The sequence below is a fragment of the Dendrobates tinctorius genome, unplaced genomic scaffold, assembly GCF_039654945.1.
Source record: "Dendrobates tinctorius isolate UK_male_01 unplaced genomic scaffold, ASM3965494v1 ptg000036l, whole genome shotgun sequence".
Classification (NCBI taxonomy): Eukaryota; Metazoa; Chordata; class Amphibia; order Anura; family Dendrobatidae; genus Dendrobates; species Dendrobates tinctorius.
Genome location: NW_027361704.1, coordinates 42,704,632 through 42,718,120, shown reverse-complemented (window position 1 = coordinate 42,718,120; position 13,489 = coordinate 42,704,632).

The following is a 13,489-nucleotide window of genomic DNA, read 5'->3' as shown; positions in this document are numbered from 1 at the left end:
GACCCCTTATCTCGGAAGGGGGTGGAGATATTTTATTGAAATTTGGCCAATATATTCTGGACCAAAACTGCAGAGATGTCACGAAATTTCAGCCCTCTACGGCTTTTCGAAAAAAAGTTATTGCAATTTTAAAACGGAATAGGTACAATTGTACCTACTCAGGCGGACGAAGGTTAAGTAAGTAAAAAGACATGTTTCTTTAAGTTTCACTTAAGCAAGGGACTTCTTTTTATAAGCTGAACAATACTCCCTGAAACCAATGAATGTTATGTTCCCTTCCCTAACATTGCCTTAAAAAGAGTACACTGAGCCCAATTTTAAGACCTTTACTAATAGGAAATCAATTGTCAACTGAAGGGTTGACTATGCAGCAAGAAATATATTTTGTTCAGGTATTTTTTCATTTAGCTTTACGCGTGAACTACACTTGACTAGTTCTGCAAAACTCTTAAAGGGATTAGTCAATTTTTACCTTAACATAAATATATGTTACCTAACTTAATAATATCTGCATTTAAGAAAATTAATGGTGAGCAGATTGACAAAACAGGAAGCACTTACCCAAATTCAAATAAAGGTTATTGCCTTTGTTTTGCCTATCAGCATTCATGTTACACATAGTAAAATGAAAAGAACACACGTAATAAAGACAGACAAGTACATTTTTTCTAATACCTAAGAATACTTCAAATATTTGTAGACTTAAAAAATTACACTGGATTGAAAACATGAAGAGAAGCATGAATATAATGCTGATTTATGTGGCTCAGATAAACCAAAAGAATGCACTTACAGATAATCAATAAGTAAATAAATGCTTTAGTTTGGTTTGCTTGTACCCTTTTGAAATTGTGGATAGCAGATTTTTTTAAAAAGGTGCTAATTCAAAACCACTTTGAAAATATATAGTCTGCTTATCCTTAAAAACCTAACATTAACTCAAGTTTTACCTTTATGACTATAACTAAGGAAACAATATGCAAAATCTGTCAGGTAAAGTAAACGTAAAACAAATGTGTGAACTGTTATTGTAACTTGTACCTTTTAAAAAATGGAAAAACTTCTGATTTCATTCAAGAAAGATATATATGGTTAAAGCTTTGAAACATAAACTATCCTATTTATTCTACCTCACAAAACTGTAAGAAACAATTTGTTGTTTTTAAAAATTTTCTTGCAACAATTGAATTAATGATTAAAACATGTGTTTTCTGTATACTATTAGAATATTTTAACAGAGAAGCCATATTAAACAGGTTCATAAACATCCAAATGCATTAACACATAACAGGTAACTAAATAAATCAAATGATTACCTCAGTGAATAAGCAAGACCTATTTCTTCAAGCTTCTCTTCAAACAGAGGCAGATTTCAAGTTCTTGCACTTCTTTTTATAAGCTGGAACAATAAACTCTCTAACCAATTAAATGTTAAGTGCCCTCCCCTTAATTTGCCTGACAAACTAGTTTACTGAGACCATTTTAATAGTCTTTAGGAAGGGCAAATCAATTATCAACTGAATGAGTGACTATGCAATAAGAAGCATGTTTTGTTCTCGCTTTTTTTGGTTTCAACAGCACACTACACTTGACCTGTTTTAAAAAAACTTTAAAATCTTTAATCATTTTTTAGTTTAAAACAAATATATGTTACATAACTGAATAATGTCTGCACTCAAGAAAATTCAAGTTGAGCAGATTGACAAAAGAGAAAGCAGTAACCCAAATTCAAATAAAAGTTAGTGCTTTTGTTTTGTCTACCTGCATTCTTGTTACACACAGCAAAATGTAAAAAACACACTTAATAAATACAGACATGCAGTTTTTTGAAACACCTAAAAATATGTGTTGGTTTAGAAAATACATCTAGTTTAAAATATGGGTATAAGCTTGATTATAATGCTGGTTTATGTGGCACAATTAAAACCAAAATAACGCACTTAAAGATATTGAATAACTAAGGTAAATGCTTTAGTTTGGTTTGCTTGCATCCAAATTAAAATTTAGCAATGCAGGTTTTTGGTAACTATTCTCATTTAAAGCAGTTTTATTAATATACCAGCCGTTTAATAATTTAATAATAGGTAACTAAATAAATCAAATGATTATTTAAGTAAAAAGACATGTTTCTTTAAGTTTCACTTCAGCAAAAGACTTCTAATTTCTAATTCTTGCATGATTTTTATAACCTGAACAATACACCCTGAAACAAATGAATGTTATGTTCCCTTCCCTTAAATTGCCTTAAAAATAGTACACTGAGCCTAATTTTATGCCCTTTACGAATAGGAAATCAATTATCAACCAAAGGGTTGACTATGCAATAAGAAATATATTTTGTTCTGGTATTTTTTCATTTAGCTTTACGAGTGAGCTACAGTTGACTTTTTCTGCAAAACTCTTAAAGGGTGTAGTAAATTTTGACTTTAAAATAAATATATGTTACCTAACTGAATAATATCTGCTTTGAAGAACATTCATGGTGAGCAGATTGACAAAACAGAAAGCACTCACCCAAATTCAAATAAAGGATAGAGCCTTTGTTTTGCCTATCTGCATTCATGTTACACATAGTAAAAAGTAAAGAACACACGTAATAAATACAGACAAGTAAATTTTTTCCAATACCTAACAATACCTAAATATATTTGTAGACTTAAAAAATTACACTGGATTTAAAAGATGAAGATAAACATGAATATAATGCTGATTTAGGTGGCTCAGATAAACCAGAAGAATGCACTTACAGATATTCCTTAATTAAAATAAATGCATTAGTTTGGTTTGCTTGTACCCTTTTGAAATTGTGGATAGCAGATTTTTTAAAAAGGTGCTAATTTAAAACCACTTTGAAAATGTATAGTCTGCTTATCCTTAAAAACCTAAAATTAACTCAAGTTTTACTTTTATGACTATAACTAAGGAAACAATATGCAAAATCTGTCAAGTAAAGTAAACGTAAATCAAATGTGCGAACTGTTATTGTAACTTGAACCTTTTAAAAAATGGCAAAACTTCTGATTTCTTTCAAAAAATATATATAAGGTTAAAGCTTTGAAACATAAACTATCTGTTTACTCTACATAACAAAACTAAAAGAAACAATGGTTGTTGCTTTTAAATATTTTCTTGCAGCAAGTGAATTCATGATTAAAACATGTGCTTTGTGTATACTATTAGAATATTGTAACAGAGAAGCCATATTAAACAGATTCATAAACATTCAAATGCATTAACAGGTAACAGGTAACTAAATAAAATGATTACCTCAGTGAATAAGCAAGACGTATTTCTTCAAGTTTCTCTTCAAATAGAAGCAGATTTCAAGGTCTTGCACTTCTTTTTATAAGCTGGAACAATAAACTCACTAGCCAATTAAATGTTATGTGCCCTCCCCTTAATTTGCCTGACAAACTAGTTTACTGAGACCATTTTAATAGCCTTTAGGAAGAGCAAATCAATCATCAATGCAATAAGAAGCATGTTTTGTTCACGCTTTTTTTGGTTTCAACAGCACACTACAATTCACCTGTTTTAAAAAAACTTTAAAATCTTTAAAGATTTTTTATTTTAAAACAAATATATGTTGCATAACTGAATAATGTCTGCACTCAAGAAAATTCAAGTTGAGCAGATTGACAAAAGAGAAAGCACTAACCCAAATTCAAATAAAAGTTAGTGCTTTTGTTTTGTCTACCTGCATTCTTGTTACACACAGCAAAATGTAAAAAACACACTTAATAAATACAGACATGTAGTTTTTTGAAATACCTAAAATATGCGTTGGTTTAAAAAATACATCTAATTTAAAATATGGGTATAAGCTTGATTATAATGCTGGTTTATGTGGCACAAATAAACCAAAATAACGCACTTAAAGGTATTGAATAATTAAGTTAAATGCTTTAGTTTGGTTTGCTTATATCCAATTAAAAATTGAGGACTGCAGATTTTTGGTAACTATTCTCATTTAAAGCAGTTTTATTAATATACCGGCTGTTTAATAATTTAATAATAGGTAACTAAATAAATCAAATGATTATTTAAGTAAGTGAAAAGACATGTTTCTTTAAGTTTCACTTCAGCAAAAGACTTCTAATTTCTAATTCTTGTATTTCTAATTCTTGCATGTTTTTTATAAGCTGAACAGACTATAGAAACAGGGTCTGTTCCTTCTGATTGGCGGCAAGCAAATGTGGTACCAATATTCAAAAAGGGGTGTAAAAGGGAACCTGGAAACTATCGGCTGGTAAGCTTAACATCTGTTGTGGGTAAAATTTTTGAAGGGTTTCTAAGGGATACCATTATGGAATATCTCATTGTCAATAAATGTTTAACTCCATATCAACATGGATTTATGAAGGATCGCTCCTGTCAAACTAACCTGATCAGCTTCTATGAGGATGTAAGCTCTCAAATGGACAAAGGAGAATCATTGGATGTCATTTATCTCGACTTCTCTAAAGCATTTGACACTGTCCCACATAAAAGATTAGTAAGATGAGAAAGATTGGGCTAGGGAAAATGTGTGTAGATAGGTAGGTAACTGGCTTAGTGACAGAAAACAAAGAGTGGTTATTAATGGGGCATACTCAGATTGGGCCAGGGTTACTAGTGGGGTAACACAGGGTTCTGTATTGGGCCCCATACTATTTAATATATTTATTAATGATCTAGTGGATGGCTTACACAGTAAAATATCAGTATTTGCAGATGATACAAAACTATGTAAGGTAGTTAACACAAAGGAGGACAGTTTGCAACTACAGACAGATTTGAGTAAATTGGAGAATTGGGCTGAAAAATGGCAAATGAGGTTTAACACAGATAAGTGTAAGGTTATGCACATGGGAAGGAGAAACAGATGCTACAATTACTTACTAAATGTGAAACTGCTGGGGAAATCAGACATGGAAAAAGACTTAGGCATCTTAGTCAATATGATGCTAAATTGGAGTGCCCAGTGTCAGGCAGCTGCCACCAAAGCAAATAGGGTCATGGGATGCATTAGAAGAGGTCTGGGGACATGAGATGAAAACATAATTCTCCCTCTGTACAAATCACTCGTCAGACCACACTTGGAGTATTGTGTGCAATTTTGGACGCCGGTGCTCAAGAAAGATATTACTGAACTTGAAAGGGTTCAAAGGCAGGCTACTAAAATGATAACTGGAGTTGGTTCACTACAATACCCAGAAATGTTATCAAAATTAGGTCTATTTACTCTAGAAAAGAGAAGACTTAGGGGAGACCTAATATATATGTACAAGTATATCAGAGGGCAATACAGATATCTCTCCAATGAACTGTTTGCACCAAGGACTGTGACAAGAACAAGGGGCATTCTCTTCATTTGGAGGAAAGACAATTTCTGCACCAGCATAGAAGAGGGTTCTTCACGGTAAGAGCAGTGTTGCTCTGGAATTCTCTCCCTGAGGAAGTGGTGATGGGCAACTCACTGAATGAATTTAAGAAAGGAATGGATGCTTTTCTTGTGAGTAACAGTATAGAAGGTTATGAATAACATAATATTATATAGGTAGATGATTGACCCAGCTTAGGGGAAGGAATTTTTTTCCCTATGGAGAAAATTGGCTTCTACTCTGTGGGTTTTTTGCCTTCCCCAGGATCAACAATGCAGAACAGCTGCACTAAAAATAGGCTGAACTAGATGGACATAAGGTCTTCCTTCAGCCTTCAAAACTATGTTGCTATGTATGTTACTATGAACAATACACCCTGAAACCAATGAATGTTATGTTCCCTTCCCTTATATTGCCTTAAAAATAGTACACTGAGCCAATTTTATGACCTTTATGAATAGGAAATCAGTTATCAACCGAATTGTTGACTATGCAATAAGAAATATATTTTGTTCAGGTATTTTTTCCTTTAGATTTACGAGTGAACTACACTTGACTTGTTCTGCAAAACTCTTAAAGGGTTTAGTCAATTTTTACTTTAAAATAAATATATGTTACCTAACTGAATAATATCTGCATTGTAGAAAATTCATGGTGAGCAGCTTGACAAAACAGAAAGCACTCACCCAAATTCAAATAAAGGATAGAGCCTTTGTTTTGCCTATTTGCATTCATGTTACACATAGTAAAAAGTAAAGAACACACGTAATAAATACAGACAAGTAAAGACAACATGCATTACTTGCGAAGAAAATCGATAAAAAAAGTTTCTTACATTTTCTTTTATAATGTAAATGAAGTTTTTTTACTTGTTTATAATAATAAAATAGCATTATCATTAAAAAAATATTATTCTTTTTTCCTTGCATTATCTTCATTCAAAATATATGAGGGTACATTTGTAACCTATGCTGCTTGTTATCGATGCAAAAATATCTCGACCCCTTATCTCGGAAGGGGGTGGAGATATTTTATTGAAATTTGGCCAATATATTCTGGACCAAAACTGCAGAGATGTCACGAAATTTCAGCCCTCTACGGCTTTTCGAAAAAAAGTTATTGCAATTTTAAAACGGAATAGGTACAATTGTACCTACTCAGGCGGACGAAGGTTAAGTAAGTAAAAAGACATGTTTCTTTAAGTTTCACTTAAGCAAGGGACTTCTTTTTATAAGCTGAACAATACTCCCTGAAACCAATGAATGTTATGTTCCCTTCCCTAACATTGCCTTAAAAAGAGTACACTGAGCCCAATTTTAAAACCTTTACTAATAGGAAATCAATTGTCAACTGAAGGGTTGACTATGCAGCAAGAAATATATTTTGTTCAGGTATTTTTTCATTTAGCTTTACGCGTGAACTACACTTGACTAGTTCTGCAAAACTCTTAAAGGGATTAGTCAATTTTTACCTTATAATAAATATATGTTACCTAACTTAATAATATCTGCATTTAAGAAAATTAATGGTGAGCAGATTGACAAAACAGGAAGCACTTACCCAAATTCAAATAAAGGTTAGTGCCTTTGTTTTGCCTATCAGCATTCATGTTACACATAGTAAAATGAAAAGAACACACCTAATAAAGACAGACAAGTACATTTTTTCTAATACCTAAGAATACTTAAAATATTTGTAGACTTAAAAAATTACACTGGATTGAAAACATGAAGAGAAGCATGAATATAATGCTGATTTATGTGGCTCAGATAAACCAAAAGAATGCACTTACAGATAATCAATAATTAAAATAAATGCTTTAGTTTGGTTTGCTTGTACCCTTTTGAAATTGTGGATAGCAGATTTTTTTTAAAAAGGTGCTAATTCAAAACCACTTTGAAAATATATAGTCTGCTTATCCTTAAAAACCTAACATTAACTCAAGTTTTACCTTTATGACTATAACTAAGGAAACAATATGCAAAATCTGTCAGGTAAAGTAAACGTAAAACAAATGTGTGAACTGTTATTGTAACTTGTACCTTTTAAAAAATGGAAAAACTTCTGATTTCATTCAAGAAAGATATATATGGTTAAAGCTTTGAAACATAAACTATCCTATTTATTCTACCTCACAAAACTATAAGAAACAATTTGTTGTTTTTAAAAATTTTCTTGCAACAATTGAATTAATGATTAAAACATGTGTTTTCTGTATACTATTAGAATATTTTAACAGAGAAGCCATATTAAACAGGTTCATAAACATCCAAATGCATTAACACATAACAGGTAACTAAATAAATCAAATGATTACCTCAGTGAATAAGCAAAACCTATTTCTTCAAGTTTCTCTTCAAACAGAGGCAGATTTCAAGTTCTTGCACTTCTTTTTATAAGCTGGAACAATAAACTCTCTAACCAATTAAATGTTAAGTGCCCTCCCCTTAATTTGCCTGACAAACTAGTTTACTGAGACCATTTTAATAGTCTTTAGGAAGAGCAAATCAATTATCAACTGAATGAGTGACTATGCAATAAGAAGCATGTTTTGTTCTCGCTTTTTTTGGTTTCAACAGCACACTACACTTGACCTGTTTTAAAAAAACTTTAAAATCTTTAATCATTTTTTAGTTTAAAACAAATATATGTTACATAACTGAATAATGTCTGCACTCAAGAAAATTCAAGTTGAGCAGATTGACAAAAGAGAAAGCAGTAACCCAAATTCAAATAAAAGTTAGTGCTTTTGTTTTGTCTACCTGCATTCTTGTTACACACAGCAAAATGTAAAAAACACACTTAATAAATACAGACATGCAGTTTTTTGAAACACCTAAAAATATGTGTTGGTTTAGAAAATACATCAAGTTTAAAATATGGGTATAAGCTTGATTATAATGCTGGTTTATGTGGCACAATTAAAACCAAAATAACGCACTTAAAGATATTGAATAACTAAGGTAAATGCTTTAGTTTGGTTTGCTTGCATCCAACTTAAAATTTAGGAATGCAGGTTTTTGGTAACTATTCTCATTTAAAGCAGTTTTATTAACATACCGGCTGTTTAATAATTTAATAATAGGTAACTAAATAAATCAAATGATTATTTAAGTAAAAAGACATGTTTCTTTAAGTTTCACTTCAGCAAAAGACTTCTAATTTCTAATTCTTGTATTTCTAATTCTTGCATGTTTTTTATAAGCTGAACAGACTATAGAAACAGGGTCTGTTCCTTCTGATTGGCGGCAAGCAAATGTGGTACCAATATTCAAAAAGGGGTGTAAAAGGGAACCTGGAAACTATCGGCTGGTAAGCTTAACATCTGTTGTGGGTAAAATTTTTGAAGGGTTTCTAAGGGATACCATTATGGAATATCTCATTGTCAATAAATGTTTAACTCCATATCAACATGGATTTATGAAGGATCGCTCCTGTCAAACTAACCTGATCAGCTTCTATGAGGATGTAAGCTCTCAAATGGACAAAGGAGAATCATTGGATGTCATTTATCTCGACTTCTCTAAAGCATTTGACACTGTCCCACATAAAAGATTAGTAAGATGAGAAAGATTGGGCTAGGGAAAATGTGTGTAGATAGGTAGGTAACTGGCTTAGTGACAGAAAACAAAGAGTGGTTATTAATGGGGCATACTCAGATTGGGCCAGGGTTACTAGTGGGGTACCACAGGGTTCTGTATTGGGCCCCATACTATTTAATATATTTATTAATGATCTAGTGGATGGCTTACACAGTAAAATATCAGTATTTGCAGATGATACAAAACTATGTAAGGTAGTTAACACAAAGGAGGACAGTTTGCAACTACAGACAGATTTGAGTAAATTGGAGAATTGGGCTGAAAAATGGCAAATGAGGTTAAACACAGATAAGTGTAAGGTTATGCACATGGGAAGGAGAAACAGATGCTACAATTACTTACTAAATGTGAAACTGCTGGGGAAATCAGACATGGAAAAAGACTTAGGCATCTTAGTCAATATGATGCTAAATTGGAGTGCCCAGTGTCAGGCAGCTGCCACCAAAGCAAATAGGGTCATGGGATGCATTAGAAGAGGTCTGGGGACATGAGATGAAAACATAATTCTCCCTCTGTACAAATCACTCGTCAGACCACACTTGGAGTATTGTGTGCAATTTTGGACGCCGGTGCTCAAGAAAGATATTACTGAACTTGAAAGGGTTCAAAGGCAGGCTACTAAAATGATAACTGGAGTTGGTTCACTACAATACCCAGAAATGTTATCAAAATTAGGTCTATTTACTCTAGAAAAGAGAAGACTTAGGGGAGACCTAATATATATGTACAAGTATCTCAGAGGGCAATACAGATATCTCTCCAATGAACTGTTTGCACCAAGGACTGTGACAAGAACAAGGGGCATTCTCTTCATTTGGAGGAAAGACAATTTCTGCACCAGCATAGAAGAGGGTTCTTCACGGTAAGAGCAGTGTTGCTCTGGAATTCTCTCCCTGAGGAAGTGGTGATGGGCAACTCACTGAATGAATTTAAGAAAGGAATGGATGCTTTTCTTGTGAGTAACAGTATAGAAGGTTATGAATAAAATAATATTATATAGGTAGATGATTGACCCAGCTTAGGGGAAGGAATTTTTTTCCCTATGGAGAAAATTGGCTTCTACTCTGTGGGTTTTTTGCCTTCCCCAGATCAACAATGCAGAACAGCTGCACTAAAAATAGGCTGAACTAGATGGACATAAGGTCTTCCTTCAGCCTTCAAAACTATGTTGCTATGTATGTTACTTTGAACAATACACCCTGAAACCAATGAATGTTATGTTCCCTTCCCTTATATTGCCTTAAAAATAGTACACTGAGCCCAATTTTATGACCTTTATGAATAGGAAATCAGTTATCAACCGAATTGTTGACTATGCAATAAGAAATATATTTTGTTCAGGTATTTTTTCCTTTAGATTTACGAGTGAACTACACTTGACTTGTTCTGCAAAACTCTTAAAGGGTTTAGTCAATTTTTACTTTAAAATAAATATATGTTACCTAACTGAATAATATCTGCATTGTAGAAAATTCATGGTGAGCAGCTTGACAAAACAGAAAGCACTCACCCAAATTCAAATAAAGGATAGAGCCTTTGTTTTGCCTATTTGCATTCATGTTACACATAGTAAAAAGTAAAGAACACACGTAATAAATACAGACAAGTAAATGCAACATGCATTACTTGCGAAGAAAATCGATAAAAAAAGTTTCTTACATTTTCTTTTATAATGTAAATGAAGTTTTTTTACTTGTTTATAATAATAAAATAGCATTATCATTAAAAAAATATTATTCTTTTTTCCTTGCATTATCTTCATTCAAAATATATGAGGGTACATTTGTAACCTATGCTGCTTGTTATCGATGCAAAAATATCTCGACCCCTTATCTCGGAAGGGGGTGGAGATATTTTATTGAAATTTGGCCAATATATTCTGGACCAAAACTGCAGAGATGTCACGAAATTTCAGCCCTCTACAGCTTTTCGAAAAAAAGTTATTGCAATTTTAAAACGGAATAGGTACAATTGTACCTACTCAGGCGGACGAAGGTTAAGTAAGTAAAAAGACATGTTTCTTTAAGTTTCACTTAAGCAAGGGACTTCTTTTTATAAGCTGAACAATACTCCCTGAAACCAATGAATGTTATGTTCCCTTCCCTAACATTGCCTTAAAAAGAGTACACTGAGTCCAATTTTAAGACCTTTACTAATAGGAAATCAATTGTCAACTGAAGGGTTGACTATGCAGCAAGAAATATATTTTGTTCAGGTATTTTTTCATTTAGCTTTACGCGTGAACTACACTTGACTAGTTCTGCAAAACTCTTAAAGGGATTAGTCAATTTTTACCTTAAAATAAATATATGTTACCTAACTTAATAATATCTGCATTTAAGAAAATTAATGGTGAGCAGATTGACAAAACAGGAAGCACTTACCCAAATTCAAATAAAGGTTATTGCCTTTGTTTTGCCTATCAGCATTCATGTTACACATAGTAAAATGAAAAGAACACACGTAATAAAGACAGACAAGTACATTTTTTCTAATACCTAAGAATACTTATAATATTTGTAGACTTAAAAAATTACACTGGATTGAAAACATGAAGAGAAGCATGAATATAATGCTGATTTATGTGGCTCAGATAAACCAAAAGAATGCACTTACAGATAATCAATAAGTAAATAAATGCTTTAGTTTGGTTTGCTTGTACCCTTTTGAAATTGTGGATAGCAGATTTTTTTAAAAAGGTGCTAATTCAAAACCACTTTGAAAATATATAGTCTGCTTATCCTTAAAAACCTAACATTAACTCAAGTTTTACCTTTATGACTATAACTAAGGAAACAATATGCAAAATCTGTCAGGTAAAGTAAACGTAAAACAAATGTGTGAACTGTTATTGTAACTTGTACCTTTTAAAAAATGGAAAAACTTCTGATTTCATTCAAGAAAGATATATATGGTTAAAGCTTTGAAACATAAACTATCCTATTTATTCTACCTCACAAAACTGTAAGAAACAATTTGTTGTTTTTAAAAATTTTCTTGCAACAATTGAATTAATGATTAAAACATGTGTTTTCTGTATACTATTAGAATATTTTAACAGAGAAGCCATATTAAACAGGTTCATAAACATCCAAATGCATTAACACATAACAGGTAACTAAATAAATCAAATGATTACCTCAGTGCATAAGCAACACCTATTTCTTCAAGTTTCTCTTCAAACAGAGGCAGATTTCAAGTTCTTGCACTTCTTTTTATAAGCTGGAACAATAAACTCTCTAACCAATTAAATGTTAAGTGCCCTCCCCTTAATTTGCCTGACAAACTAGTTTACTGAGACCATTTTAATAGTCTTTAGGAAGGGCAAATCAATTATCAACTGAATGAGTGACTATGCAATAAGAAGCATGTTTTGTTCTCGCTTTTTTTGGTTTCAACAGCACACTACACTTGACCTGTTTTAAAAAAACTTTAAAATCTTTAATCATTTTTTAGTTTAAAACAAATATATGTTACATAACTGAATAATGTCTGCACTCAAGAAAATTCAAGTTGAGCAGATTGACAAAAGAGAAAGCAGTAACCCAAATTCAAATAAAAGTTAGTGCTTTTGTTTTGTCTACCTGCATTCTTGTTACACACAGCAAAATGTAAAAAACACACTTAATAAATACAGACATGCAGTTTTTTGAAACACCTAAAAATGTGTGTTGGTTTAGAAAATACATCTAGTTTAAAATATGGGTATAAGCTTGATTATAATGCTGGTTTATGTGGCACAATTAAAACCAAAATAACGCACTTAAAGATATTGAATAACTAAGGTAAATGCTTTAGTTTGGTTTGCTTGCATCCAAATTAAAATTTAGCAATGCAGGTTTTTGGTAACTATTCTCATTTAAAGCAGTTTTATTAATATACCAGCCGTTTAATAATTTAATAATAGGTAACTAAATAAATCAAATGATTATTTAAGTAAAAAGACATGTTTCTTTAAGTTTCACTTCAGCAAGGGACTTCTAATTTCTAATTCTTGCATGATTTTTATAACCTGAACAATACACCCTGAAACAAATGAATGTTATGTTCCCTTCCCTTAAATTGCCTTAAAAATAGTACACTGAGCCTAATTTTATGCCCTTTACGAATAGGAAATCAATTATCAACCAAAGGGTTGACTATGCAATAAGAAATATATTTTGTTCTGGTATTTTTTCATTTAGCTTTACGAGTGAGCTACAGTTGACTTTTTCTGCAAAACTCTTAAAGGGTGTAGTAAATTTTGACTTTAAAATAAATATATGTTACCTAACTGAATAATATCTGCTTTGAAGAACATTCATGGTGAGCAGATTGACAAAACAGAAAGCACTCACCCAAATTCAAATAAAGGATAGAGCCTTTGTTTTGCCTATCTGCATTCATGTTACACATAGTAAAAAGTAAAGAACACACGTAATAAATACAGACAAGTAAATTTTTTCCAATACCTAACAATACCTAAATATATTTGTAGACTTAAAAAATTACACTGGATTTAAAAGATGAAGATAAACATGAATA